Below are 27,493 nucleotides of genomic sequence, written 5' to 3'. Positions count from 1 at the left end.
ATATTTCATTCTCCTTGTTCCTCAATGATATTTTACTATATAACTTTTTTTTTTACTTCATTGTCTTCACTAGAATCTTTATAAATATTTAAGAAAACATTATGTTGCATGGCTAGGCTGGTAAATACCATTTAGGCTTTCTACCACCAGTAAATGCAACACTGTTGGAGCAGTATGGGCTATTTTCAGCTCCTCCTTTCTGGGAAACCATCCAAGGAACACAGGCAGAAAGAGTCATTTTGAGAAGACTAAAAATTTTTTTCCCATAGAATCTGCTTCCACCTATTGTTCACACAGAGTCTTTCAAGACCACTTGTTCCATGAAGTCCTGCAATACCTTTTTCTTTCTCTATCTTTGTATTGCTTTTTAAAATATTCTGACCCATTAAAATAAAACATTGAAGACAGAGAAGAAGGTCTGTGGCAGTAGGAAATTATAAATAAATGCAGATACAAATAAGGCATAAAAATTCATGTTTAAATAATTTCAATAATATTCTGTGGCAAATATAATTTTTAAAATATTTGGAGCATCAGTATATATAATATTTCATGATTCACTAGATTAACTTCATTATAACTTTGGTAAAAGATAAAACCAATAGGAGATAAATAGGACAAAAATAACAGTCTCATTCTTTGGGTTATGCATTGGTGCAAAACAAACCATTATACAACTTAGTGACTTCAAATAACCATTGCAAGAATGTATTTTTCTCACACTTCTGATTACATAGCAAACTACTAAAATAATCTCTTCATTAAGAAATTAAACAGCAAGTCATTTCAAGTGTTAAATTATGTTTGTGGAATTCTTTAAATAGTTTAGTCTGGAGTTCTTCAGATAGTTTAATAGGAAATATCTCTAACACCACAGAGCTATTTTTTCTGATAATAAGACCTCATTTTTCCTTCTTGAAGAACTCCAATGTTTAGTGTGTAAGAAAGTATATGTTCATTCCAAATAGTAATTTATTTCTTATGACATTACTTGGATTATTTTGACATTTTCCATAATATTTTCTTCACTTCCATTTTGTAAAATATCACTTGTTCCTTTAACATGATCTAATCCTATGACCTAAATCAGTTGGCTGGTAGCAAGGTATATAATAATAAAATATTTCTATGTTATTAAGGCATTTTTTCATCTCCATATTTTATTTTAGAATATTTGAAAAAATGCAATTAACTACCACACCCTTGTTAACTTTTTAGAGAAGACACCCCTTTCATAGGTTTCGTGTATTTAATATTTGAAAGGATGCATGGTTATAAGATTTGGCTCTAGACTTCAGCAAAGTTGTGATTTTGGTTTGTTTTTTCCTCATTCCTGCTTCCTTTTCAGTAGTTTTGTCAATATTTGACCCTTTCTTCATTTGAGGTATTAATGACCTTAATGCATATCCATTTCTTTTTTAGTCACAAACTTATTTAGCATTAATAAATATTGATAGACTAATTCACACTGATTATCAGTAAGTATCAGTAATATCTGGTAAGTGTATAAATAAATGAAGTAAATAGTTGATAATGTTTAATATTTTTCCTATCAGCTATCTGTGGGGCCTGCTTCATATTACATCATCCATATAAAATTTTACTGATATTATATCTATATCTAGTGTTAAAATGTTGAAGGCATGCCATTTATTTTTCAGTTGCAATCATTTTCACTTTTGCAGTTTTCTTTTAATTATGGACTAAGTGATTTTTTTTAATGTCTCATAGTTTTATAAGTCATTTGATGTTTCTGTGGAACTCTTAAAAATATGTCTAACATTAAATGATGAGCTTTTGTTCTTGTTTTTGTTTTCGTCAGGTGATGTTTTAAGTAAAAGGTAGGAATATATTTTGGGGTGGACAAGTAATTATTCTGAGAGCTCATAAATTATCACATATTTTGGCTTAACAAATGAGCCTTCAGCCAAAGATTAAGTCACTTACTCTAAATAGGCTAGATTTTTAGCAGAATCTGACATAAATTCTGAGAACAAACTGATGGTTGCCAGAGGAGACTGGGTGAGGGGATGGGCATAATGGGTGAAAGGGAGTGGGAGGTACAGTTATAGAATGAATAAGTCATGGTAATTAAAGTCACAGCATAGTGGTTACAGCCAATGTTATTGTAATAGAGTTGTATAATATCTGATGATAGCTAAAGTTGTGATGAGCACAGAATAACATATAAACTTGTTGAGTCATTTTGTTTTATGAAACTAACATAACATTGTGTGTCAACTATAATCAAATAAAAAACAAAACAAAATAAAATAAATAAATATAGGTCAAATTATCTTCTATAAATAGGTGATTTTACCTATTTTTCACATACAGTGCAAATTAACCAATGTAAACATGGGATTTCTTAGTATTAAAAATGGTATTTGTTTTTGAAGTATTGGTGATGGGGCACCTGGTGGCTCAGTCAGTTGAGCCTCCGTCTTCGGCTCAGGTCATGATCTCACACTTTGTGGGTTTGAGCCCAGCATCAGGCTCTGTGCTGACTGCTTGCTCAGAGACTGGAGCCTGTTTCAGATTCTGTGTCTCTGTCTCTCTCTGCCCCTCCCCTGCTCACGCTTTGTCTCACTCTGTTTCTCAAAAATAAATAAATGCAAAAAAATATTTAAAAAAAAGAACTATTGGTGGTAATTTTGATTAAGAAATGTTGTGTTATTATTGCATTGATTCTGATAATTAAAAGTTTAGAGAGAAGAAATATCTTGTGAAAAAATTTCCATTAACAAGTAAGTTATTTAAAAAATGGGTATATAAATTCTCTTCTAAAGGTAGGGATTGGATAAGTTTATTTTTTAAAGCCTCTTCTCATATTCTAAAATTATGTCATAATAGTTAATCTTTAAAGAACATCTACTAAAGGTTTTTTTTAAAACTATTTGTATAAATTCCCCCCCCCCAAATGAGATGTTAAACTAGATAAAATTGGGGCAATTGCAACTTTAGAAATTCACCTGTTAAATTTAAGCCTAGGAAATATATATTTCTATTTAAGATATTGCAATAAAAACAATAATTTAATACAATAAAAAATTCTTCTCCTTTGAGCACCATGCATAGAATGTGCATGGATCTTTATTTCCTTTCACTTCATCTAGCCTTCTGTGGAATTCTATTTAAAGCCAGTGTGATCTTTATGTTCAAATCAGCCCTGCAGGGCTGCTGAACAAAATGAATAATGAGCCCAGTGGGATCTGACTAGCTATGTCTCAGTTTGTCATGCTGAAAATTAATTGAGAATAAAGAATTTGCAATAAAACTACAACTTCAGAGTGTTGGTCTCTACTGGTAGGAACTGACAAATGTAAAATAATGTGCTACGCAGGATATAAACTTAAGTTTATCTTGTATATAGCTTTTCAAAAATGATATTTATATAATTTGATAAACCCTGAAATACTAGGTAAGTGAACAAAAGGTGAGTCAATTTGTTCAGCAAAGTATAACAAGGGTAACACTATTTTTAAAAACTATAATCTGCTAAGTACACAAAGGCTATGCATTTACTATTGCCAAAATCTGAATGGAAACTGAAAACGTAAACCATTAACTATACTCTGCCAATAGCCCAGATGGTTTCTGTCATATAAAGACAGGAAAAAAAATGTGCATATTTGACTAAAATTTTGTTTTCAATTAACTGATTTATGGTGGTTGAAACAGTAATTATATGCTTGAATTTATGCAAATTTAATTTTACCCTGATTTATTCAATACTCAGTTTTGTGTATCACAGAATTTGAAATTTTGTTTTCAATAACAATTTAATCAATACAATTTATATATGCAGACCTATATACCCATAAGAAGAAAGAAAAAATAAATCTAAGATCAATCAAAAAACATTTTCATGTGGACAAGAGAAGGGGGTAGCTACTCATAAGTATTACTTTTAGCTCATTTTCAAAAATTCATATATATTTGCTTTTTATTAGCACATTTCTATTTTTGAAATGCAATATATGAATTATTATTTTAAAACATCAATAAAGTAACACACTATTAATGAAATAACAAACTGCTAATTCTTCTTTGCTATTAAAATAAGACCCACTGGGGTAATTTTCAAAATGTTTAAAATGTTTCATGAGTATTCATTGTTTTAAAGGAAGCCTATGTTTGTAAACACATTTTGTGTATATTCATGCTTTAGGTAATCTTATAGAGCCATAAAATAAAATAGCATTTTTTTAGAAAATTTAATATTGCTTCTAAACCTTTATTCACGTAACAGAAACATTTGCTTTGAACTATAGTTTCAGAGCACCTACTAATGTAGTCATTTTCTACCATAAATGCAACTTTCTTTCAAAGATAGAATTATATTATGGGTTATTTTCTGAAATACATTGTTCCTTTTTCCTTTCCTTTTGGTTTTAACTTTATTTACGTATATATTTATCAATAATAGCTCTACTTTTAGGTGAGCAAAGATGCACAATGTTATTTTTTTATATGTACATTTTACATATTTTTATTTTTAAAATTGAAAAATCCACTGATAAAAATTAGTTTTATATGTATCTGAAAGCAGAGTATTTCTGGTTATGTTGATAGTATAGAAAACTGCTCATGAATTCAGGATCAAATCTTTCTCATTATTTTAGGAATAAGTTGTAAATTCTAAACAAATGCCAAGATATGCTCAATATCTGAGCAGGCCTAGAAAATATTTAAAGTCTTACAAAATAAAAAAAAAGTTGTATTACTCTACCAACTTCCTATCTGTAGTAGAAAATAATAATAATAAAATAAGTATATGAAATAGCAAAAAAAAAACCCCTATCAGTTCTCATCATGATTAATAATCTATTGTTTTATATTTCATTATGATGACCTAAGCATGTGTTTAATTAGATTATTGATCATTCAAGCTCTGTCTGCATGTCACTGGGGGAAAATATGGACCAAATGCAATATATAAGAATAGTTTTCAAGTTTAATATGTTTCCTTCACTTCCATTTAAATCTTCTTTCTTGGCCAATCCTGGAAATTGATATATTCCAATGACAAGTAGACAATAACAAGTTTGCTAGAGCTTCCTGTTCCTTTATAGCACGTAGTTGCAATATATATTAATTTGGGTAATCTTCATTGTAGTAATATAATATGAGTGTTTAGGCTAATAGCATCTATAAAATGCCTAAATGGTCATTGTGAAACGTTTTTTCTAAATCAGCACATTTATAATTTATTTATTGATAACTACTAAGTAATAGATAACATATTTCTTGTTATAAATATAGAAGATTCAAGAAAGGGGTATATTTCTGGATTGTCAGAGGAAGGACCTACAAAAATGGTATCCTTCACGAAAGCATTAAGAACCAATAACGTCAAAACCAATTCTTCCAGAATACTGTCAATCAAATGCTTACAACAATCTGAGTAACATTCATTCAAGAAAATGCTTGAACCTGAATAATAACGGCAATCTTAGTAATCTTCAATAATTACAACAAGACTTGTGATATTTTAACTTGCTCTCTCTCCATCCTACTTTCACCAGGAGCTCCATGGTATCCTTAAAAATCAGCAACCTAGGTCTCTGGAGAAGCCAAAAGGGGTTTAGAACTTTCCCCTAATGATCCACATAATATTTTCTCTATTTCCTTAAAAATTCCCTGGAATAAGCCAATTAACAGAACTTGTTCTTTACTAAACCTGACTTAAAATCTATTTAGTGGGAAAAAAACCCCTATATGAGAGAATTTTTATGAAACAATCAGCAGCTATCAATAAACACTGCAGCTGTCTGAAGCAGTATTACCAGTTGTAGTGCTCAAGAGACTAGCCAAAATCAAATAAACAGAGAGGTAAAAAAGAAAAGAAAATCTGGAGAATGATATGCCCACATGGAGCTTTGAAAGCTCTGACAAATTTCTGGTAATACAGAAAGCCATGTGCATGTGCTTGGTTGTGTGCATATCTGGAAAAACCTGAGAAGGCACTACTTCTCATTTCTGACAGACTTGGAGGTGTTGTACAAGCAGAAGGAAAAAGGGTAAGGCAGACATGGAAAATTCCAGAGCACTAAAGTGTGCCTCAATACCCAGAGCCTCTTGGCAAAGGTGGGAGACTTATTAATTGAAAGCATTCAAGGGAATCTCAGACTAACCAACTTCAGAGAGACTGTACTAACTACACATAAAAAAGAATATGAACCTTACTGAATTAATCTTGCAAAGTCAGTAAACAAGCAAAGAACAGTAGCAGCAGTAACAACCATAACAACAGAAACAATAACAAACCACAAGACTTGAAGGAAATCTGATTTCCAGAGTGGTCTAATTCAATTTTAAAATGGAAAAGAATAATTTTATGACACCAAATGAGATAATTTAGATTTAATAAAGACATTCTGAGAAAGACAAACACTTCTGAATTGGTCTCAAAAAGAAAAAAATTGGATAGACATAACTAGTAGAGATTAAATTCATAATTTTTAAACTTCTCAAAAGACAATCCCAGGGTTATATTGATTCTTTGGTAAATTCTACGGGACATTTTAAAATAAAATACTGTCAGTCCTTCACAAAATTTTCCAAAAAAAATGGAACAAAAGAGAATATTTCCTTATGCAGCCTATGAGGCCAACATTACCCCAATACCAAAGCCAAAGACATTACAAGAAAGCTGAAAAAATACCACTTAAAAGTAGATTGTTTATATATACCATGGCCAAATTTTATCTATATCAAGATTGCAAGATTAATTTAACACATGAAAATCAATGTAATATGCCTTATAAATATATTAAAGGTAACTATAAGATCATCTCAATGCATACAGGAAAAAAACGTTTGACAATATCAAAAAAATTTAATGAAAAATAAATTCAAGAAACTTGAAATGTAAGGGGCTTCCATCAACCTGAGTAGATAAAGGATATCTACTCAAAATTAACAGTTCATGTCATACTTAATGGTGACATACTAAAGGCTCTCCCACTAACACCAGGAATAAGCCAAAGATGTCTACTCTTTCCTTTCAACATTGTACTGAAGGTACTAGTCAGAGCAATTAGGCAAAATAAAGGAAAGAAAAATTTATTTCCATCTAAAACAGAAAGGAAGAAGTACATCTGTCTCTATTCGCTTTCTTTTTTTTTTTTTAATGTTTATTTACTTTTGAGAGAGAGAGAGAGAAAGAGAGAAGAGTGCGCACATGCACAAGTGGGGGAGGGGCAAAGAAAGAGGGAGACAGATTCTGAAGCAGGCTCCAGGCTTTGAGCTGTCAGCAGAGAGCCCGATGGGGGGCTTGAACCACAAACCACGAGACCATGACGTAAGCTGATGTCGGACACTTAACTGACTGAACCATCCAGGCACCCCATCTATCTCTATTTTCAGGTGATATAATCATGTATATAGAAAATTCTAAGGAATCCACAGGAAAACTTTTATAATTAGGAAACAAGTTTGCCAAGGTTAGTCACAAAATCAAAATATAAATATCAATTCTTTTTCTATATATTGGCAGTGAACATTTTGAAAATAAAATTAATAAAACATTTCCATTTGTAATAGCAGTAAACATATTAAAATACTAAGAATAAATTTAACAAAAGAATACATTTGACAAAAGGTGTATTTGATTTCTGCACTGAAAACTCCAAATCATTGCTGTAAGAAATTACAGACCTAAATAAATGAAGAAAGAGCCATGTTCACAGATTTAAAGACTTAATATTGCTAAGACTGTAATGTCTTAAATGAATTTATAGAACCAATATAACTATCAAAAACTCAGCAGCATATTTTGCAGAAATTGTCAAGCTGATTCTAAAATCTGTATGTAAATATAGGGGACCTAAAATAGATAATCTTAATAAAAAGAATCTTAATGAAAAAAACAAAGATGGAGGTCCTGTACTTTGTGACTTTAAAATATTTTACAAAGCTACAGAAATTAGGAAGTGTGTAGTACTGGCATACAAACTGACATATAAATCAATGGAATAGAATGGATAATCCAAAAACCATCACATTTATAGTAAATTGATTTCATCAAGGATGGCACCATAACTCATTGGGGAAAGTGCAGTTGACATGTGAAAAACCCAGTTTGAACTGTGTGGGTCCACCCACATGCAAAAATAGCGCAATAACTAAATTTTGGGAAAGTTAAAAGTTATAGGCAGGTTTTTGCACAGGGGGTAGGGATCAATGTCCCTAACTCCTGCATTGTTCAATAGTCCTTTTAACAAATATCTTTGACCAATTTGATATCTACATGCAAAAGAATGAAATTTAGTTCTTGCCTTATGACATATACTAAAATTATTGTAAAATGGAACATAGGCCTTAATGTAAGAGCTAAATTTTAAAACTCCTCAAAGAAAATATGGAAATGAATCTTTGTGATCTTATGCTATATGATTTTTTAAAAATATAACACCAAAAGCACAAGTGAGAATGTATATAAAATAGATCAATTAAAGTCCTCAAACTTAAAATATTTTGTGTTTTAAAGATCACATCAAGAAAAAATGAAAGGACAAACTACAGAATGGGAGAAAATATTTTAAGACCTATCTCTGATAAGGTACTTATATTCAGAATATGTAAAGAACTCCTACATCTCAACAATAAAAAGAAAAAGAATTAAATGCTCAAGGGATTTGAATACTTGTATGCTACTGGTGGAAATGTAAAATAATGCAGTCCTTTAGAAAACAGTTCAGTGATTCACTAAAAAGTTAAATATGCTACCATATGACCCAACAATTCTACTAAAAAGGATATACCTGAGATACCTGAAAATATATATTAACACAAAAGCTTGTACATAAATATTTACAGTGGCATTATTTATAATATTCCCAAAGTGGCAAAAACCAAATGTCCATCAACTGGTAAATGGATAAATAAAATGTGGTATGTCCATACAAATGGGATAATATTCATCAATTAAAAGAGAAATGAGGTGCTAATGAACTTCAAGAATTCATAGGATTCTTGAAAATGTTATGGTAAGTGAAAGAATCCAGTCATCAAAATACATATCATATGATCCTATTTATATTAAATTTCCAGATTAAGCAAATCCATAAAGATAGTGAGTACACTAATGATTGCCAAGGTTTTCATATAGAGAGGAATTGAGAGTTGCTACTAACGGGTACAGGCTTCTTTTTGGAATGATGAAAGTGTTCTAAAATTCAATATTGGTGATGGATATCCAACTATGCTAATGTAATAGAAACCACTGAACTATATACACCATCTAATTTTGTAGATATAAATCAAGGTGCAAGTAAATACAAATAAGTAACATTTCAGACAGGTAAATATTACCCAACTGTAAAGTTTTAGCAACTTTGTACTTTTAGTGCCAGATAGTGATTCATTTTTTAGTTTTTCAGTTATCAATATTAAAAATTAAATGTTAAACACCAAAAACATAAAAAGTATATACAACTCAGAAGTCAGATGGAGGAAGATTAAAAGTATAGGGGCACTTGGGTGAATCAGTTGGTTTAGTGTCCAACTGTTGATTTCAGCTCAGGTCATGATCAAGGTTCATGGGATTGAACCCCATGTCAGAATCTGTGCTGACAGTGTGGAGCCTGCTTCTCTCCCTCTCCCGCTCCCTGCTCATACTCTCCTTCTCTCTCTCTTAAAATAAATAAATATTTTTTAAAAGTATAAAATATTACCGCAGAAATAAATGCAACTACATTAGTGGTCTCAGTATGTATAAATACATTAAAATTGCCAGTTATATTATAAAGACTGCAAAATAGACCAAACAACAACAAAACTATCTGTAAACTATTCCCAGTGGCATACCGAAAAATAAAGAATAGAAATGATAAAAGTTTAAAAGATGGAAAAACTGGTATTAAGTAGAATTTTATTAAAAAACAGATGTAGTTGAATTAATATTAAACCAATAGATCCTTTTAAAAAGGAGTACTAGGGGAAATGTTAGTTACCACACGAAGACAAAATGAGTTACTCATTAGTAGGCTAGAACTATTACAAACTTGTATCACATAACTACATAGTCCCAGAAATTAAAGGAAAAAACATAACATAACTAAAGATAGATGTTGACAAATTCATATTAGAACTATACCATTCTCAGTAATGAATAAATTATCAAAAATTAATTAATATATTGTCCTATATTTATTTAATGAATATGTGTAATACATTTTGGTCAAAGTTAGCAAACATTCTTTTCAAAAACTAATGTAACCGTTATGAAAAGATACCTTTTACCCAGCCACAGAGCAATTCTCAAATTTCCAACAGCAAAAATAATTGTATTACTAAAGATGGTTTTCCTAATTATAAATAAATAAATTAAAAATCAAAACCATGAAAATGCCCATCAAAATAGTAGCTTTAAAATAAAAAATAAAGTTATAAATAAGTTTTGTAAAAAGAGGAAATCCATTGATTTATATAATGTTCAAAATCTTGTAGGCTTATTTTGTTTTTAACTTTTTTTATTAGTTTTCTTTATTTTTGAGAGGCAGAGAAAGACAGAGTGTGTGGGGGGGGAGGGGCAGAGGGAAAGGGAGATACAGAATCCTAAGCAGGCTCCAGGCTCTGAGCTGTCAGCACAGAGCCCAATGTGGGGCCCAAACTCACAAACTGAGATCATGACCTGAGCCAAAGTCGGAGGCTCAACCGACTGAGCCACCCAGGCGCCTCATGTGGGCTTATTATTAAAGGTACGAATTACTGTTAAAGTCTTTCAAATTTACTACCATACTTGATCTCCATTTGATCTTCATAACCTTGTGAACTACATTAGAATTACATTGATCTACACACAATACAAAGTAACAAGAAAAATCTAAAAACATGTAGACAACATGAATTTAAATAATCCTGAATGTTTAATAAAAATATTTAATTAGAGTTGAGGAAAAAGCAAGTACTATGTTTAGTAACTGGACACAGATGGACACACAGAAACATTTTCTCCATTCCTGAGTGCTAATTGTGTGTCTGGCACTATTATAACTGTTTTACCTTCATTATCACATTTGGTATTCATAAGCTACATCATGATATTTTTGGCTATTGGCAATAGCAAAAATGAAAAACAAAACAAAACAAACCTCACATTGGCTTAAACAAGAAAAATGATTTCTTCACAAGCATGAAAACCCTGAGATTGCAGAATTGGCTTAATCCAGTCTCTCAGCTCTGTTTACAGATAAATGTATTTTGTCCTTTTTTTTAATATATGTTATATATGTCATATATTATATATATGTGTGTGTGTGTTATATGTTATATATATAACATTTATATGGTATATATGTTATATATATAACATATATGTTATATATATATAATGTATATATATACACACACACACACACACACACACACACACACACACACACACACACATTTATATATATGTTAGCTTGAGATGAAACTATGTGCAGCTTGACCCCAGCATCAATCTCCTGACAAAATGAAAAGGAGGAAAGAGAAATTTCCTTGTAGACCTCTACAAGTGGTAGAAGGGAGTTTCTATCTTTTTTTCTTTTCCTTCTCCCCTTCCTTTCTTCCCCCTTCCTTCCTTCCTTCCTTCCTTCCTTCCTTCCTCCCTCCCTCCCTCCCTCCCTCCCTCCCTCCCTCCCTCCCTCCCTTCCTTCCTTCCTTCCTTCCTTCCTTCCTTCCTTCCTTCCTTCCTTCCTTCCTTCCTTCCTTTCTAGAGAAAGAGAGAAAGCAAGGGAGGGGCAGAGAGAGAGGGAGACAGGATCTGAAGTGGACTCTGCCCTGACTGCAGGGAGCCCAATGTGGGGCTCAAACTCATCAACCATGAGATCAAGGCCTGAGCTCAAGTCAGACTCTTAACTAGTTGAGCCACCCAGGCACCCCTAGGAGGCACTTTCTTACTCTGGAACATCCAGCAGTCTCATCAGGACAACTTGGTCCAAACTTTCAGCAAGGGAAATGAGAGTATCTCCTAAAACCAAATCAATTATCTATCCTCTCCAGGTGGGAATGAGCAAATTCCCCTGATTGGCCACGGTACCAAGGTCCCAAACTAAAATTTGGTTAGAAAAGTGGTAAGAATGACTGGATACTGTATAATCATTTAAAACTACCCTCTACGGGGATTTTTTGTTATTATATTTATATTATGATATTATATTATTAGTCTTACTATCTCATTTTCCTTTATTGCTGAGACTCAGTTTTCAAACCCAGACTGTTCACACTAAAACTTTTTCTTCACCATATAAATGCGTAATACTTTCTAATTACCAGTCTTTCCTTATAGGAGGATTGATGAATTCTCATAGATAAGTAAAGGCTAATGTTGATGTTTTATTCTTCATAATTTCTTTTGTCTCTGGTTTATCCCTAGGATTCAGACTGTCTCTGAATATCCATAGTTATCAGAACACTGTATCTCAAACAGAAACTTAGAATTTTTACTACGAAAAGGTTTGTGCCACAGCTGCTCTTCTGAGACCATGACAGAGCTTCAGCTTTTTGCTTAGTTTGCTTGTTCCCAGTATAATAATATGCCATGTTCAGTTTCCCTTGGGATTTCTTTTTTACCATCTCTTTGGCAACTTCTAACAAGTTTCTCTGTGATATTTTATTACTTTCATCAGTAAAGCAACATGGCTTTCTTGCTCATATACAGCTGACCTACAGTCATATTGCTATTGACTGAATGTTTTTGTCCCTCCAAAATTATGTTGAAATCCTAATGTCCAACGTGATGGTATTAGGAAGTGGGGCTTTGTGGGAGTGATTTAGTCACAGGGAGGAACCTTCAAGAATGGATCAATGCCCTTAAAGAGAGCTCCCTTGCCCCTTCTGCTATACTATAGGAAGTATGACACCCTGCAGATGGTCCTCATCTAAGCATGTGGCAACAACTTCAGCCTCTAGAACTGTGAGAAATAAATTTCTGTTGTGAATAAGATATTCAGTCCATGGAATTTTTTTTATAGCCACCTAAATGAACTAAGATACAGTTGGTAATACAGTCAGAGATCTCATGAGTGATTCTATTGCTTCTCAAATGACCCCTGTTGCTCCCCTAAGCACAGAGTAATAGGTCTGGAGGACAATTCATTTTATGTATCTATTCAGTCTTTTTAATACCTTTTGATATTAACTATTATTATTAATACCTTCTTGAAAAACCAGGATCTCCCTCAGTATATGGAATCCAGGTCTGAGAACTGGGCCTCATCTAGAAATTGGACAATAAAACCACTTTTTCTTGGAGTAGCTTCTTTGAGCCTCCTCCTCATCTAGTGTTGATTTTGTTTTGATTGTGTAAATTAAGTAATTTTCATGTGTTGGTAGTTCAGACTCCTCTTAGATGCTAGGGTAAACTTGCTGCTCATTACAATAACTTCAGACATCTTAATTTTGATTTTTAAATACTACCTGTCTTCTGTGTTTTATAATTCTATTACTGTGTTATATAATTCTAATGCTAAAAGGGTACTCGGTACCACAGCACCTGTTGCCATCAGTCCTTACCTATAAAAGACAGCTATTACTTAACTTCTCAGAGATGATGGTGACCCTCCTACTGGTGCATCCCATGATGTTTTGGTAAATGTATCCACAGAATACAGTCAGCATATGGGTTTTCTGAATATAGTATATCACTCTAGTATGTCCATTTCTCCAAGCCTTATGATCACTTCCTTCAATCTTTTCCAAGGAAATTGTTATATTTATACTTCAGTTTGTGTATACCTAAGTTTGTGGGCCTTTCCAATCTTCCAAAAGCCACTTGGTAGTTTAGCACTTCTCTCAGGATCTTGCCAGCTTTTATAATGATTCAAAGGAGAATACTCCCATATAGATAGACTCTCTTGGTCAAATTTATCATCTGTTCTCCTTGAGTGTGAGTCCTTAATATCCAACCCCATCATATATCCTCTTGGCTCTTTGCAAGTTTGTATGTTTCCTCAGTCATGCAGGACAGGACCTTTGGAGTATACTTACTTCCTCTTTTAGTAGGCCAAATACTTCCCACACAGTATTATGTTGTGATATAATTTATTGTACAGCAGAAAGGATAAAGGAGTTCTGAAGGAGGTTGAGTGCTGCCTTGAATGTAAAGGCCTCTACATTACTTTTAAACATTAAGGGACAGGATGTTTCTAAATTCTGATAGGAAGGAATAGACACTGGTGCAAATCCAGAGAGGGCACCAGGAGTTACCAAATCCCCCATCCCAAATCTCAGGGTTCCACTCTTTCTCAATCATGTCACTGATGTTTGTGTTTCAGACTTGCTGGAGTTAAAAAAGCAATCTTTGGGGGCTCCTGGGTGGCTCAATTGGTTAAGCATCTGACTTCGGCTCAGGTCATGATTTTATGGTTTGTGGGTTCGAGCTCTGCCTCTGGCTGTGTGCTGACAGCTCAGAGCCTAGAGCCTGCTTCAGATTCTGTGTCTCCCTCTCTCTCTCTGCCCCTCCCTTGCTTGTGTTCTGTTTCTGTCTCTCTCTGTCCTTCTCTTTGTCTCTCTCTCAAAAATAGATTTAAAAAATTTAAAAAGCAACTTTTTTAAAGTTTGGCCAACCTTATAATTAAATTATGGGAGTGATTCTCAATGCTTTTGCCCTTCAGGAAATTGCTATATTGTCATGGAGGCTCAATGGCTTTCCCTATCACTTTCAGTTTGTGACCAGTTTGTGAGTAGTCATCCTTAGACTTTATTTTTCTTGTAAAAGTTTTAACAATTGAACCAGGACAGCATTCCAGATGCAGTAAGTACACCAATGGCCATTATAGGACCCACAGTGCCATGTAACCAATTATGCAGCTGTAAGATTATGTTTAAAATTTTTTAATGTTTATTCATTTTTAAGAGACAGAGAGAACACAGCATGAGCAGGGGAGGGGCAGAGAGAGAGGGAGACAGAATCCAAAGCAGGCTCAGGGCCCTGAGCTGTTAGAACAGAGCCTGACATGGGTTTTGAACTCACTGGCCATGAAATCATGACCTGAGCCGAAGTCAGACACTCAACCTACTGAGCCACCCAGGTGCCCCTGTAAGATTACATTTTAGGGGTGACATCTAGGATGACTCATGGTATCTACTGTCATAAGTTAGGGTCTCAGAAAACACACTATAAGGAAGATATTTGCAGGCATGGGGTTATTAGGGGAATATTTCAAGAAACTATACATGTGAAGGTTACTGTGATTGAAGCAAGAGGGCTCAGCTTTTATCACTGGATATAGGCTGCCTGTAAGAACAATTCACTTGCAAGCTGTCAGTAGTTAACACTCCAAACAGCTGAGAAAATAAGAAGGCATCTGGGCAGCCCACCACTATACTTCCTTTTACACATAAAGGTACTTAAAAAAAAAAAAAGAATATCAGTAAGTTCTCTTAGTCTTCTTATCTCTAGGACAAATACTGAAGTCTTTTAAAGTATATTATAAGTTGTTTCAGGACAGAAAGCATTTATATTTGTTTGCTCATCACAGTTTTGAACATGGTATGTGTCCAAAACCTATTTTTATTTTGTTAAAGAATTCACAAATATTGTGACTCTTTTCACTCAAGTGTTCTCTCTGACATTCCTATATGTAAAATTCTTGACCACCTTTCACATTCTTATAAATAACACTCACTGGTCATTCTTTCCTAATTGACATCTATTTTTTGTTTGATACAGCATAACATGCTTCTTGTGTGACTGTTAATGTACTGTCTTATTATCAGTTAAAGTTGTCATTATTTGTACATATACTTGAGATATAAAATACTGTATAGTTTGTGTAAAAAACACGTGTTTACTGTAAGTAATTTAAGCAATGCATAAAACCACAAAGAATGAAAGAAAAAATAAATCTTACTACTCAGAATTAACAATCTTAAACATTAAAGGAACATACAATTAGAATATGTATGTTTAAAATATTGAATGCATTGGGGCACCTAGGTGACTCAGTAGGTTAAGTGTCCAACTTCACCTCAGGTCATAATCTCACAGTTCATGAGTTCAAGCCCCGCATAGGGCTCTGTGCTGATAGCTCAGAGCCTGAAGCCTGCTTCGGATTCTGTGCCTCCCTCTTTCTCTGGCCCTCCCCCGCTGGCGCTTTGTCTCTCTCTCTCAAACCAAAAAAAAAAAAAAAAAAAAAAAGAAAAAGTTAAAAAAAATTTTTAAAAAGAATACATTTTTAAAACTTTTACATTAAGGAAAAAATATATAAAATGAAGGACAAAATCTTAACCATACAGAAAAGTGAACTTCTTTGTCAGTATACTCCCATGTAACCATGCCCTAGATCAAGAAATAAAGCAAGAAATACTTTGTATAATGTGATTTAGGACAAATATTACTTAAATTCAGTGAAAAGAAATTGATGGAATAACATTGAAAAATATAGTAAATTTTTTAAAAATCTATTTTAAACACTAAAAAATCTTTAAAAATTCATTCTAGTATTAAGAATAGAGATAACAAAACAATCAGGATTAGAGTAAATATATTTCATAAATTATGTTCCAGTATTAGATGAATTCAAATACAAACATTATATAAAAGATGCAGACATTAAAACTTTCACCTGTCTCCCTAATTCTCCTGATTATCCTCTTCAATGTTGTTAGTTATATAGTAAATATTATACCATAAAATTTATAACATTTACATCTTGTATTATCATCATAAACCCAGAATTGTTCAAAAATACTTCTCTACATTAATGACATTGTTTTATAACATATAATTTTTTCTAAGAGGTGCTATGAGCGATGTTCTCCTAAATTTAATCAAGGTTCTATTATGTTTGTCTCTTTACATTGCTTGATATTCTGGAGGGTTTATATTATACTTTCATATTACACATTCTTTACCTTAGGATTTTGTAAGCATTGTCCAATGCTTTTTAGCACTAAAGTGACTTTCAAGAAATTTCAAGACATTTTCCTGAAAATGAAACTTTTCAAGAATGCAATGAAATATAATGACTTTCCTTCTTATACTACGTGTAAAATTTTTCCTGGATGACTAAATAATATTTTCTTCATTCTTCAGTTCTAATAATTTATGTAGGCATGCCATGTGGTAGAACATTCTATGTCTAATATGTATTTTTATGATACTTATGATCAATAGGACATTCATACTTCTTCCTGAATACCTTAATCTCACTACTTTATTTATTATTATTATCTTATATATATTCATGCACACAATTTATAGATTTATTACAAACTTTATTTCTGGATCATGTTCCTACATCGTAACTTTGGAAATGATTTCTGTTCTATTTATCAAGTTGTCTAATTTGGTTATACCAATTATTCTTACCATTGATTATATTTTCCCTTCACATGTATTATCTTCTTCCTGATATTATTTAGCATTTTATGTCTATTTATTATCATGCTTTCATTAAAAGGGTCCATAAAAACTCAACTGAATACAATAGTACATGTTTATTTTAGCTCATACTACTGTGAGTTGGCTAGTGATTGGTGATCTGAGTTCAGTGATCTTATCTTCCTCCTGAGATTACTGGAGCATGAGACATGTTCTTCTCATGGTGAGAGAAGAAGCCCAAGGAGGTAAGTGGAAACATGGAAATCACCTTAAAATCTAGGTTTAAATCTGCCTAGGAGTCAAGGAGTAGGAAAACAATGTTGGCATCTTTACTGGGAGAAATTGCAAATTAAAGAGTAAATACAGGAGAAAGAGATCTGACCAATGTTGCAATCTGTCATGGAATATTTTCACCTACATTTCCTGTGATTTCCTTATATTCCTTTTCTGTTAGTAATTCCACTTCTATTCCTTTCTGATTTCTACTAATTGATTCATCCTTAGTAATATTAATTTCCTCTGCTTCGGGTCTTTTCATTTAATTTTATTTTCATCTTTTCTGAATTCTTATATTGATAAATCCATGTCCTTAAATTGTTTTCCATCTTGAAAGTCATGTGGATAGTTTCCTCCTATTACTTTAATTTTTCTGGGTGTGGGATAGGTGGAAAAAGGCTTCATCTAACGCTTTGTGTAAGACGATGTCTAGTAATGTCCATATTTGTCTTAAATGATCTCTACCAGTATTCCTTCTGCCTTCTTAGAGTCTGTATGTCAGTCTCTCAGCCTTTTAACCACACACTCAACTTATAACATGAAATAGGTGTGTATTCATAGAGGTACAGACAAAATATTCATAGATTTTCCCAAGAATAGCAGTACTTTTATGATGTCTAATTACAACTCAAAGTAGTCTTTCCTATTTTCCATGCATTTAAATCTTTATTTACACACTAGAAAAATGATATTGACTAGAATCTTATGAATTATATATAGAAGATATTTTTTATATGTGTGTGTGTATTGTGTATTTATATGTGTGTGTGTGTGTGTCTCAGGCATAAGTAATATATTTGATAATAATTTTCTGGTTTATAACAGCAATGCCATAAAGTTCCTAAACCCTTAACAGAAATCAGCAGTAGCCTAAGCCTAATTTACATTTATTTTCCATTTACTTATTGCATTATTTTGCAGTTAAGTATTATTATCATTTTTGTGCATCTACTTTTTTTAATTCAATTTAGTTAACATGTAGTATAATAATGGTTTCAGGAGTAGAATTTAATTCAATTACTGAATCAGACAAGTATTAGAATAATTTTATTCTTTCTAAATTATGTATTAATATTTTATTCATTTACTTAAAATCATGCTGTCATTGAAAAATCCTAAAATTTATGATCATGTCTAACATCCTAAACAATTGGGTCAGAAAATAAAGAGACTGGGATTATCTTGTGGGTAGACATGGGAAAATCTGCCATACAACAAATATTCTTACCTATAGCCTAAAAGAAATAAGACAGTGTTTGAAGCTCCCAGTGTAAGCTTTCAGCATCAAAGACTGTCATATTAATCCATTTTTTTTTACTTTTATAGCATTTCAAAGAAGAAAAAATATTTTCAAATCATTCAAACTTTATTCTGTTTTAATCATAATTAATACAACACATTTAATGTAATGATCATTACATATGTATGTATAAATCTATCATCTATCTATCTGTGTACCTACCTACCTACCTATATACCTATCTGAATTTGACATAATTAGAAGCAACTATCAGATACTGTAAATAGATTTAAGGATAAAAGGAATAGCCTTCAAATAAGGGGTTCCTATCACTAACATAAAATAGATGTTTGAACAAAATTAAAATCAGTATTATTGACTTATTCTTACTTGTGTTTATTGGGTTTTTTGGATACATGAATTCATTCATTTTTATTTTTAAAAAGAGATTATTTTAATGGTTAAAAAAACAGAAAAATGTACCAACTTGTATTCTTTTTTAAGGTTATGCTTTCTGGTGCTATATTAATGTTAGAACGCATGGTAATAAGGTATAGTATAAACCATAATAGGGACAACATTAAAGAGAAAATGAACAATATATAATTCTTAAAATGATCAAGTCCACAGTACACATACAATATTTCAAAACTAGCCAGCAAACTTATAAATCAAACTATATAACAAAACCAACAAACTGTATAAATCAAATATACAGGAAGACATTCCTATCCATAAAGCTTTCCTAATAGAATCCATATATTTCAAGATCTCATAGGGAAGAATATAGTAGTGGGTGTGTTCTGGATGTTAAGTACTATGGAGGAGATTCCAGAACTTCAAATCCAGGCCTCACCAATCATCTAATTATGCATGTGAACTTGAGTAATTTTCTAATACTCTCTACTCCCCAGTTTCTATATCTGTTAAAAGGGTTAAGGGCACATGGGTGGCTCAGCTAGTTAAGCATCTGACTCTAGATTTCAGCTCAGGTGATGATCTCTTTGTTCATGGGTTCAAGCCCTGCATCAGGCTCCATGTTGGCAGTGTGGAGCTTGCTTGGGATTCTCTCTCTCATTCTCTCTCTCTCTCTCTCTCTGTCTCTCTCTCTCTCTCTCCCTCTCTCTCAAAGCAAATAAATAAAACTTGAAACATTTAGGGGCACCTGGGTGGCTCAGTCAGTTAGGTGTCTGGCTTTGGCTCAGGTCATGATCTCACATTTTGTGGGTTTGAGCCCCATGTCGGGCTCTGTGCTGACCCCTCAGACCCTGGAGCCTGCTTTGGATTCTGTGTCTCCCTCTCTCTCTGCACCTCCCCTGATCTCTCTCTCTCTCTCTCTTTCTCTCTCTCTCTCTCTCTCTCTCATTAAAAAAACAAACAAACAAAAAACAACTTGAAACACTTTTTAAAAAAGGTTAATACTGGTATCCACCTCTTAATTTATGAGTATTTATCAGGATTTGAATAGTTTTGTAGAACATTCTTAGAAAATGATCTAAGGTAGGGCTCAATAAAAATACACAAATAATAAATAGTTTATCTAGAGAACACCAGGTGGGTGGTAGAGATTACAAGGGAAATATTTTGTAAGATGATACATGTTTTTACTTGAACTTTCATGGTTTTCGCTGGCATTTAGCAGGTCATCGTAATACTACGTGTCATAATGAATATATGCTTAGAAGCCATGGAGAACTTTGATACAATTCAACTTTTCTCTACTTTAGACTAAACAGCATGTGATAAGGATGAGTAGTTCCTGAATTAACTTCTGGATACGGTGAAAATAATACAATATGGGGAGGATAGGAAAATGTTGAAACTGTAATTTATAAAAAACTTTTCAAGTAGACAGTTTTGAATTTAAAATAGAAGGAAGAAAATTTGTATCCTTGTTATAAAAGAGAAATGTGACATTAGTGAGAATAAGGAAACTATATACAAATATTATGTTCTAATTTTTGAATCTAAAAAGGACCATGAAGCATAAACAATTAAGAACAGCAGCTGAATCTCAAATTATTTGGTTTATTCTCCTCCGAATTTCCATAAAGAACCAGTGGGATGCAGACTAGGACAAGTCTATCCATAATGATATCAGTGCTCAGACATATTTATAGACCAGTGGGATGAGGCATATAAAATCAAATCCTTTATTTTGAACACATTTAATTCCTATGGGCAAAGCAAATAAATAATTTATTACTTACTAATTTACTCTTTGTGCATACACAATAATAATAAATGTCATTCTACTGGCTAAATATCCCCCCTCTCCTTGCTTTTACATCTCATTCCCTCACATCTACCTAAGGAAATTGTTGCATTGATTCTCTCTCTTTCCATCACTACCAATTCTCTCTTTTGTGTTATTCAAATCAGTGTATAAATAAATTCTTTCTTTTATATTAAAAATTCCCCTATGATCCCATTTCCCCTCTAACTTCTGCTCCATTTGTTTACTCTTTACAGGAAAGGTTCTTGAAAGTGTAGATAATTGTTAGCTTCATAATGACCCCTTGCACTAGTTTTAGTCCACAAACTCCACTAAAACTCCTCTTTTCAAAGTCACCAATGACCTTCATGTTGTCAATTCCAACAATCAAATTGCAGTAATATCACTTTGGCTATTTTGGAGCATTTCATAGAGCATATTACTCTATTTTTTTTCTTGAGATCCTTTCTTCACCTATACTGTTGAACACAACTCTCATCACTAAACTTGGGAGTGTCAATCCTTTCACATGATTATTTTGTATTATCTATTGTCACTCTCTAAGGCATCTCACATAGTCTGACAATTTACTCACCTTCCAAATGCTAATTCCTGGATTTATATTTTATGTAGTTCTCTCCTGACCTTGAGTTCCAAATATCTTACACAAATTTGACTTTTCTACTTGTGTATCTGGTAATAATTGCAAACTTTGCACATGAAAAATGAAGTTCTTAACTCCATATCTATTTGTCCTGAAGTCTCTCTCATTTCAGTAAACGCGAATTTTATTTTTTCATTTACTCAGCAATAAACCCTTATAGATTCCAGTGCTCCTTTTTCTTTCTTTTTTCCCCTCCTTTCTCAACTCCATGTATGGTCTTTCAGCAAATGATATTAGCTTTGCCATGATAGCACATATCACCACTCCCAGTCACCACCCTTGTCTCAGACCCAACCATCTCTCCCCGTAGAATATGATCACATTCTCCTTTGCATTTTAATAGCCTCTCTATGGGTACTGTCTTAAGAGACTAAACAAATGTCCTTGTGCCCTTCTGACCAAGTGATTCTGGTAAAAAATTTTAGTCACATCATGTCTCTGTTGAACACCTGCTTGCAATAGTTTCACTTCTTGCTCAGAATGAATCTCAAAGCCTTTAGTGAATGAGTTACATGGCCCTGCCAAAACAGATTCTCCATCAATTGTTTCAGGACATTTCCTACTTGGTCTCACATTTTCTTTTCCACACTCCACTCCAGTCATATTGAACTCACTGCTGTCCCTTACATATGCCAAACAAAGTCCCATATGCAGACATTTGAACAGGTGTTTCTACTGAATGCTTTCCCCTTGACACCTCCATAATCGTTTAGTTCATTTACCTTCCCCTTCCCTCCATAAATGTCTTTTTAATGAGGTAAGATCAATGCATCCACTAGCCCAATAGGTACAGTACTTGGAGCACACAGTACATTTAAGGTCTGAAAAATATATTTTTTATTATTTGCTTATTTATTTATTTAGAGAGACAGAAAGAGAGTGCATGCTTGAGAGCAGAAGGGAAGGGAGAGAGAATCCTAAGCAGCCCGCTGGGTGGTGGGGGGGGGGGGGGAGGAGGCTAGATCTCACAACCATGAGATCATGACCTGAGCCAAAATCAAGAGTTGGATATTCAACTGACTGAGCCACCTAGGCACCCTGAGAATAATCTACTTCTTAAATGCTTTCCAATATATATTATCTTCTTCCCACTTGACAGAAATGTGCAATCTTCCTGACACTATTTCTTTAACAGCATGATCACTGTTTGCAAGTATTTTTATTTCTATAAAAAGGAATGGGTATTTCAGAAATATACATCTTGATGAGAATTTAATTAGAAACTAAAGGTTTTACCACTAAATTTAATTGTTGTACTGTGTCAGCAGCAATGTTTCTGTAAAGTACTAACTATAAAGCCAATGTTATTGATGTTGCATAAACAAAAATTTTCTGCACTGAATTTTGGTTGTTTATCATTGGTTTGGTTTCTTGCTACATGAAAAATATATTCCAACTAAGTTTCAAATATCTGCTGAGTAGAATGTGAACCACAGAACCACAGAATGTGTTTTTTATAATTAAAAAAATGTGCCCCAATTTCAATTGAAAGAATGAGTTTTGATGAGTTGGCTAGTACTGTTTTTACATTTCGTATTTGCTTCTGTGGCAGAGGTAATTGGAATGACATTCTTGAATAAGAATTAAATTTTCTAACCTCTAAGATGCTATTCATGAATGTCTGCTGAATTACCAGAATCAAAGGTATGTGGTACTTTCATGCTACATATAGTCACCAGTCTCCCACTTGTATCGTGGCCAGTGGTGCCCTCCCAGGCTGTGGTCTTGATCTTCCTGCCCTCATAACCACTCCCTTTTGTCCACATTGGAATCTTCTATATTCTTGTGCTGTCGGGTATTCCTAGGTTGATATTCTAGTTCTAGTTCATTACACAAAATCTAATGTATGATAAGGTTTAAGAGTTTAATTATGCCTCTCTATGTCAATAGTTAAGAATTTCTTTGATTCAAAATCCTAAAGTTTGATTAATAGCTTCTAGAGGCTAAGAAGAAAGAAAAAAAGTAACCTCAGTGAGGAGGTAATTCACTATTCAAATCATATAATTTAATCTAAAACACATGAAATCTTTCTTTATATATACACACAAGTACCATATAAAGATATTTTGGTAAAACTTGTAATGCTCTATATCTGTAATATGATTTAACTTTAGGGATGTTTACATGCATATATTTTCTATGTTAAACATATGTTCTGTATATGACTTTAAACAGCATGAATCATAATCTTTCACTGAACTGATCAGAGTTATGAATTTAGGGATATTACTTTCAATGTAATATTTCACCTTCATTGGTGAGGTAGTCTGAGGAATATTCATTACATAAAATAGATAAGATTTATGATCTGATTCTCCCTTGCAAATACAATATTTTCTGAGAAATTTAATAAATGGGGATAACATGACTATGCTTCATAAATATTAAATTTAAGTATTATATTTACATGTTATATTCCAATGCTAAAATTCTCACAAGATTCCTCTTCTCAGGTTAAAATCTCTTGATAGAATTCTAGGCATTAAGTTAAGATGCAAAAGGAAGTTCTACAGTATTGAGATTTAGGACCTCAAAGTTGTTTGTGTTTAGGCACTTGGATCATTTCTAGTGGACACTTTATAATTACTGTATCACTAATTATCAATTTACTATTTTCCTATATATGTTCATATATATGTATATAAATATATACTTATATTCACATACTGATATTTGTACATATAATGTATGTGTGTAAACGTATATATATATGTATGCATATATATATATGTGTGTACATATATACATATGAGAGAGAGAATTTTTATACTGACTCGTTCAAGAAACTATTATAAATGTAAACTTCTTGGACTAGAAGAGTCAGCGATAGTGGATAAAATGTATCAGTTCCTCAGAATTAGAAGTCTGAATCTGGAAGTAATCAAAGGCTTTCATCAGGAATGGCTAACCTGTGTGCTACTTATCAAGTACCTCGCTATTCCATTATCTGGAATAACAGGATTCTTTTTTTTTTAAATTTTTTAATGTTAATTTTATTTTTGACAGAGAGACAGAGCATGAGCAGGGGAGGGGCAGAGAGAGACAGAGAAACACAGAATCTGAAGCAAGCTCCAGGCTCTGAGCTGTCAGCACAGAGCCGGACGCGGGGCTCTAACTCACAGACCGCGAGATCATGACCTGAGCCAAAGTCGGACGCTCAACTGACTGAGCCACCCAGACACTCCCGGATGAACAGGATTCTTAAAAGTATAGGTGATATATTTACCAGGCATCCTTACTCTCAATTGAATTATAATAATCATGGTCACCATTTAAATCTGCTTAATAACTTTTAAAAAGAATTTAAGAATAATGCATTATGATAATGCTTAATAACATCTTGGGACTCCAGGGTGGCTAAGTTGGTTGAGCATCTGACTCCTAATTTCCACTCAGGTCATGATTCCATTTCAACCCCGCTTTGGGCTCCCCTCTGAGCATTAAGTCTGCCTAGGATTCTTTCTCTCCCTCCTTCTGCCCCTCTCCACCACTTGCACATGCTCACTCTCTCTCAAAATAGACTTAAAAACTCCAAAGGGATTTGACACTTTAACCAAGAAAATGCCTCATGCATTTGGGAGCATCAACTACTGTGAGTTACCAAGCAAAATTAACCAAAATTTAGTCACAATTCAGGGGAAAAAAAAATCTGTGTGTAACTGATATAACATGAAAGTGTAGAAGACTCAAAACAACAGACTTTAGTATGCATAATTGCATACTGTAATGCAATTATCCAACTGCCATATATTTCCAGATTCTGCACAAATGTAAAATAAAATAGTGTCATTTTAACAAATAACTAAAGGTGGAGTATAGCCTGGGAACAGTTGTCTGATTCTTTTCTTCACTTTAAAACAATAAGGAGGTTACCAAGCTAAAGGGGTGAATGTGCCCCCCAGGGAGTAGACAAAATGTCTGAAAACATTTCTGATTATCATGACTGGGGGTTTGACTTTATCTAGTGGATAGAGGCCAGGGATACTGCCAGTCCATCAATGAACAGAACAACCCTCACAACAAATGTCAATAATGCTGAAGTTGATAAACCATGGTAAAGACAATAGTTAAGCAGAAAAGCACTACTTCATAGGTCTTTTTTTTTTCCTGAAAGAAAGAGGGTTACGTTTTTTTCCTTGAATCAAATATGGTGGTTACAAGAAGAGTGATTGCAACAATACATTTCCCCATCCCATTTATAGATAAAATTGAGTTAACCTAAAAAGTGTAGGTAGATGGTATTTATAACATATACTGATACTTTATAATATTAATAACTAAATTTAGATAAATAAAATAATATAAAAATTAGTATTGTCATACTATTTAAGAGAGAAATCTGTTTCTTATGGTTCTTAGATAAAGAGTCATTTATTCTAAGCAAATGATGAAATTGAAAGGATATGAAATTGACAATATAGTGATAACTGATTTACTAAATGCATTTCAACTTAATATTGCAGACAATTCTAAAATTAACAGAAAACTAAAAGTGCTTGAAGCTGGCATTTTGTATAGAAATCTGTATACTTATTAGTGGTGCACACACATGTTCTATTAACATTCCTGTAATAGCTGACAAAGGAAAAAATATCACACTAACAAACATGCGTATGTATTAACATAAATATGTTCATAATAATAAACTTACCCTTTGTTAGACACAGTTATGATGTCATCTGAACAGTGCTTTAGGCTGTAAGGAAAAGAAAAGGTTTGTCAAATACTGCACCTAAATAATAATTATAGCAATATTTAGATTTTTCATAATTTGAGTCATATTTGATTAATTAATATAAAAGCCGGCATGATTTTCCCTCAAAAAAATGTAACATAGTATTTTCTATGTAATACAAACTTCTGATGAGCAAACTTAAGATTAAAGTCACCAAACAAATTTATCCAGATAGATGTAATATTAATTTATTACTTTCTAAAGTTGTGTTTTACAGGCATAAGTACGTTTTTTGAAAAAAGAATTAACTCTATACTTTTTTTTAAGTCAATGATTATAAGGTATATTTTACTAAATTAGATCATTATTTAATCTTATATTAATTTTTAGCACCTTAAACTTAGAATATGATGGCATACTTCCAAATATTTTTAGTATATGTGCTGCCAAGGCGGGTTCAAATAATATTTTTAAACACTTTAGAAACTAGTATTCACACATTATTTGCTAATAAATAAATTATTGTTTGTACTCCCAAATATGAGATTTTTCCATCTCCCAATAATATTCCATATTCCTTAGAATTTTGTTTCTATTTGTGCTTATGTGTATGTTCCTATGTAGATATGAATAGTCACCTGATGGATTGGATTTTAGCAGAGATGTGTGTTTGTGTATATGTACCTTTATGTGTTTGTGTGTGGATATGAAAAGAGTTTTGTGATGGATTAAATTCACTTGAGATTATGGGTTATATTAGAATATCATTTTTAATTAATGCAGTTCATAGTAGTTTAAATGTATACCTAGAACTAGTTTGATGATCTATCTTCATAATTTAAAATAGAAAATAAAATTATTCCTCTTAGAAGTTTCATTTTCTAGCATACCTTTTTCCTTTGTGGAAACATACATTCTGCTATAACTACCATTATGTTGGCTGGATTATTATGAAGTTAATGCATAGAGACATTATGTCACCCAAATTTCTCAACTTTAGAGATCCCTGTCTCTCAGTTTCAGTGTCAAGCTTCCTATTCTATTAACTTTATTTTTTCCTCCTTGAAGTAAAAGAAGGTATTTGAATCTTCTACCAAGTGAGAACA

The 27,493-nt window shown here is 32.8% G+C and overlaps 1 long non-coding RNA gene across 2 annotated transcripts in view; it reads right to left on the bottom strand.

The window, feature by feature from the left end:
• Nucleotides 1–27,493, bottom strand: part of LOC123384615 — a 252,683-nt gene that overhangs the window by 146,834 nt on the left and 78,356 nt on the right. For both annotated transcript variants that reach the window (XR_006595988.1, XR_006595989.1), the window contains one exon: nt 26,364–26,408. This is a non-coding gene — a long non-coding RNA (uncharacterized LOC123384615). The remainder of the gene's footprint in view (nt 1–26,363; nt 26,409–27,493) is intronic.

This window comes from Felis catus, chromosome A1, assembly GCF_018350175.1.
Source record: "Felis catus isolate Fca126 chromosome A1, F.catus_Fca126_mat1.0, whole genome shotgun sequence".
Lineage (NCBI taxonomy): Eukaryota > Metazoa > Chordata > Mammalia > Carnivora > Felidae > Felis > Felis catus.
The sequence above is the reverse complement of the archived record's forward strand: the minus strand, read 5'-3'. Positions and strand labels throughout refer to the sequence as shown.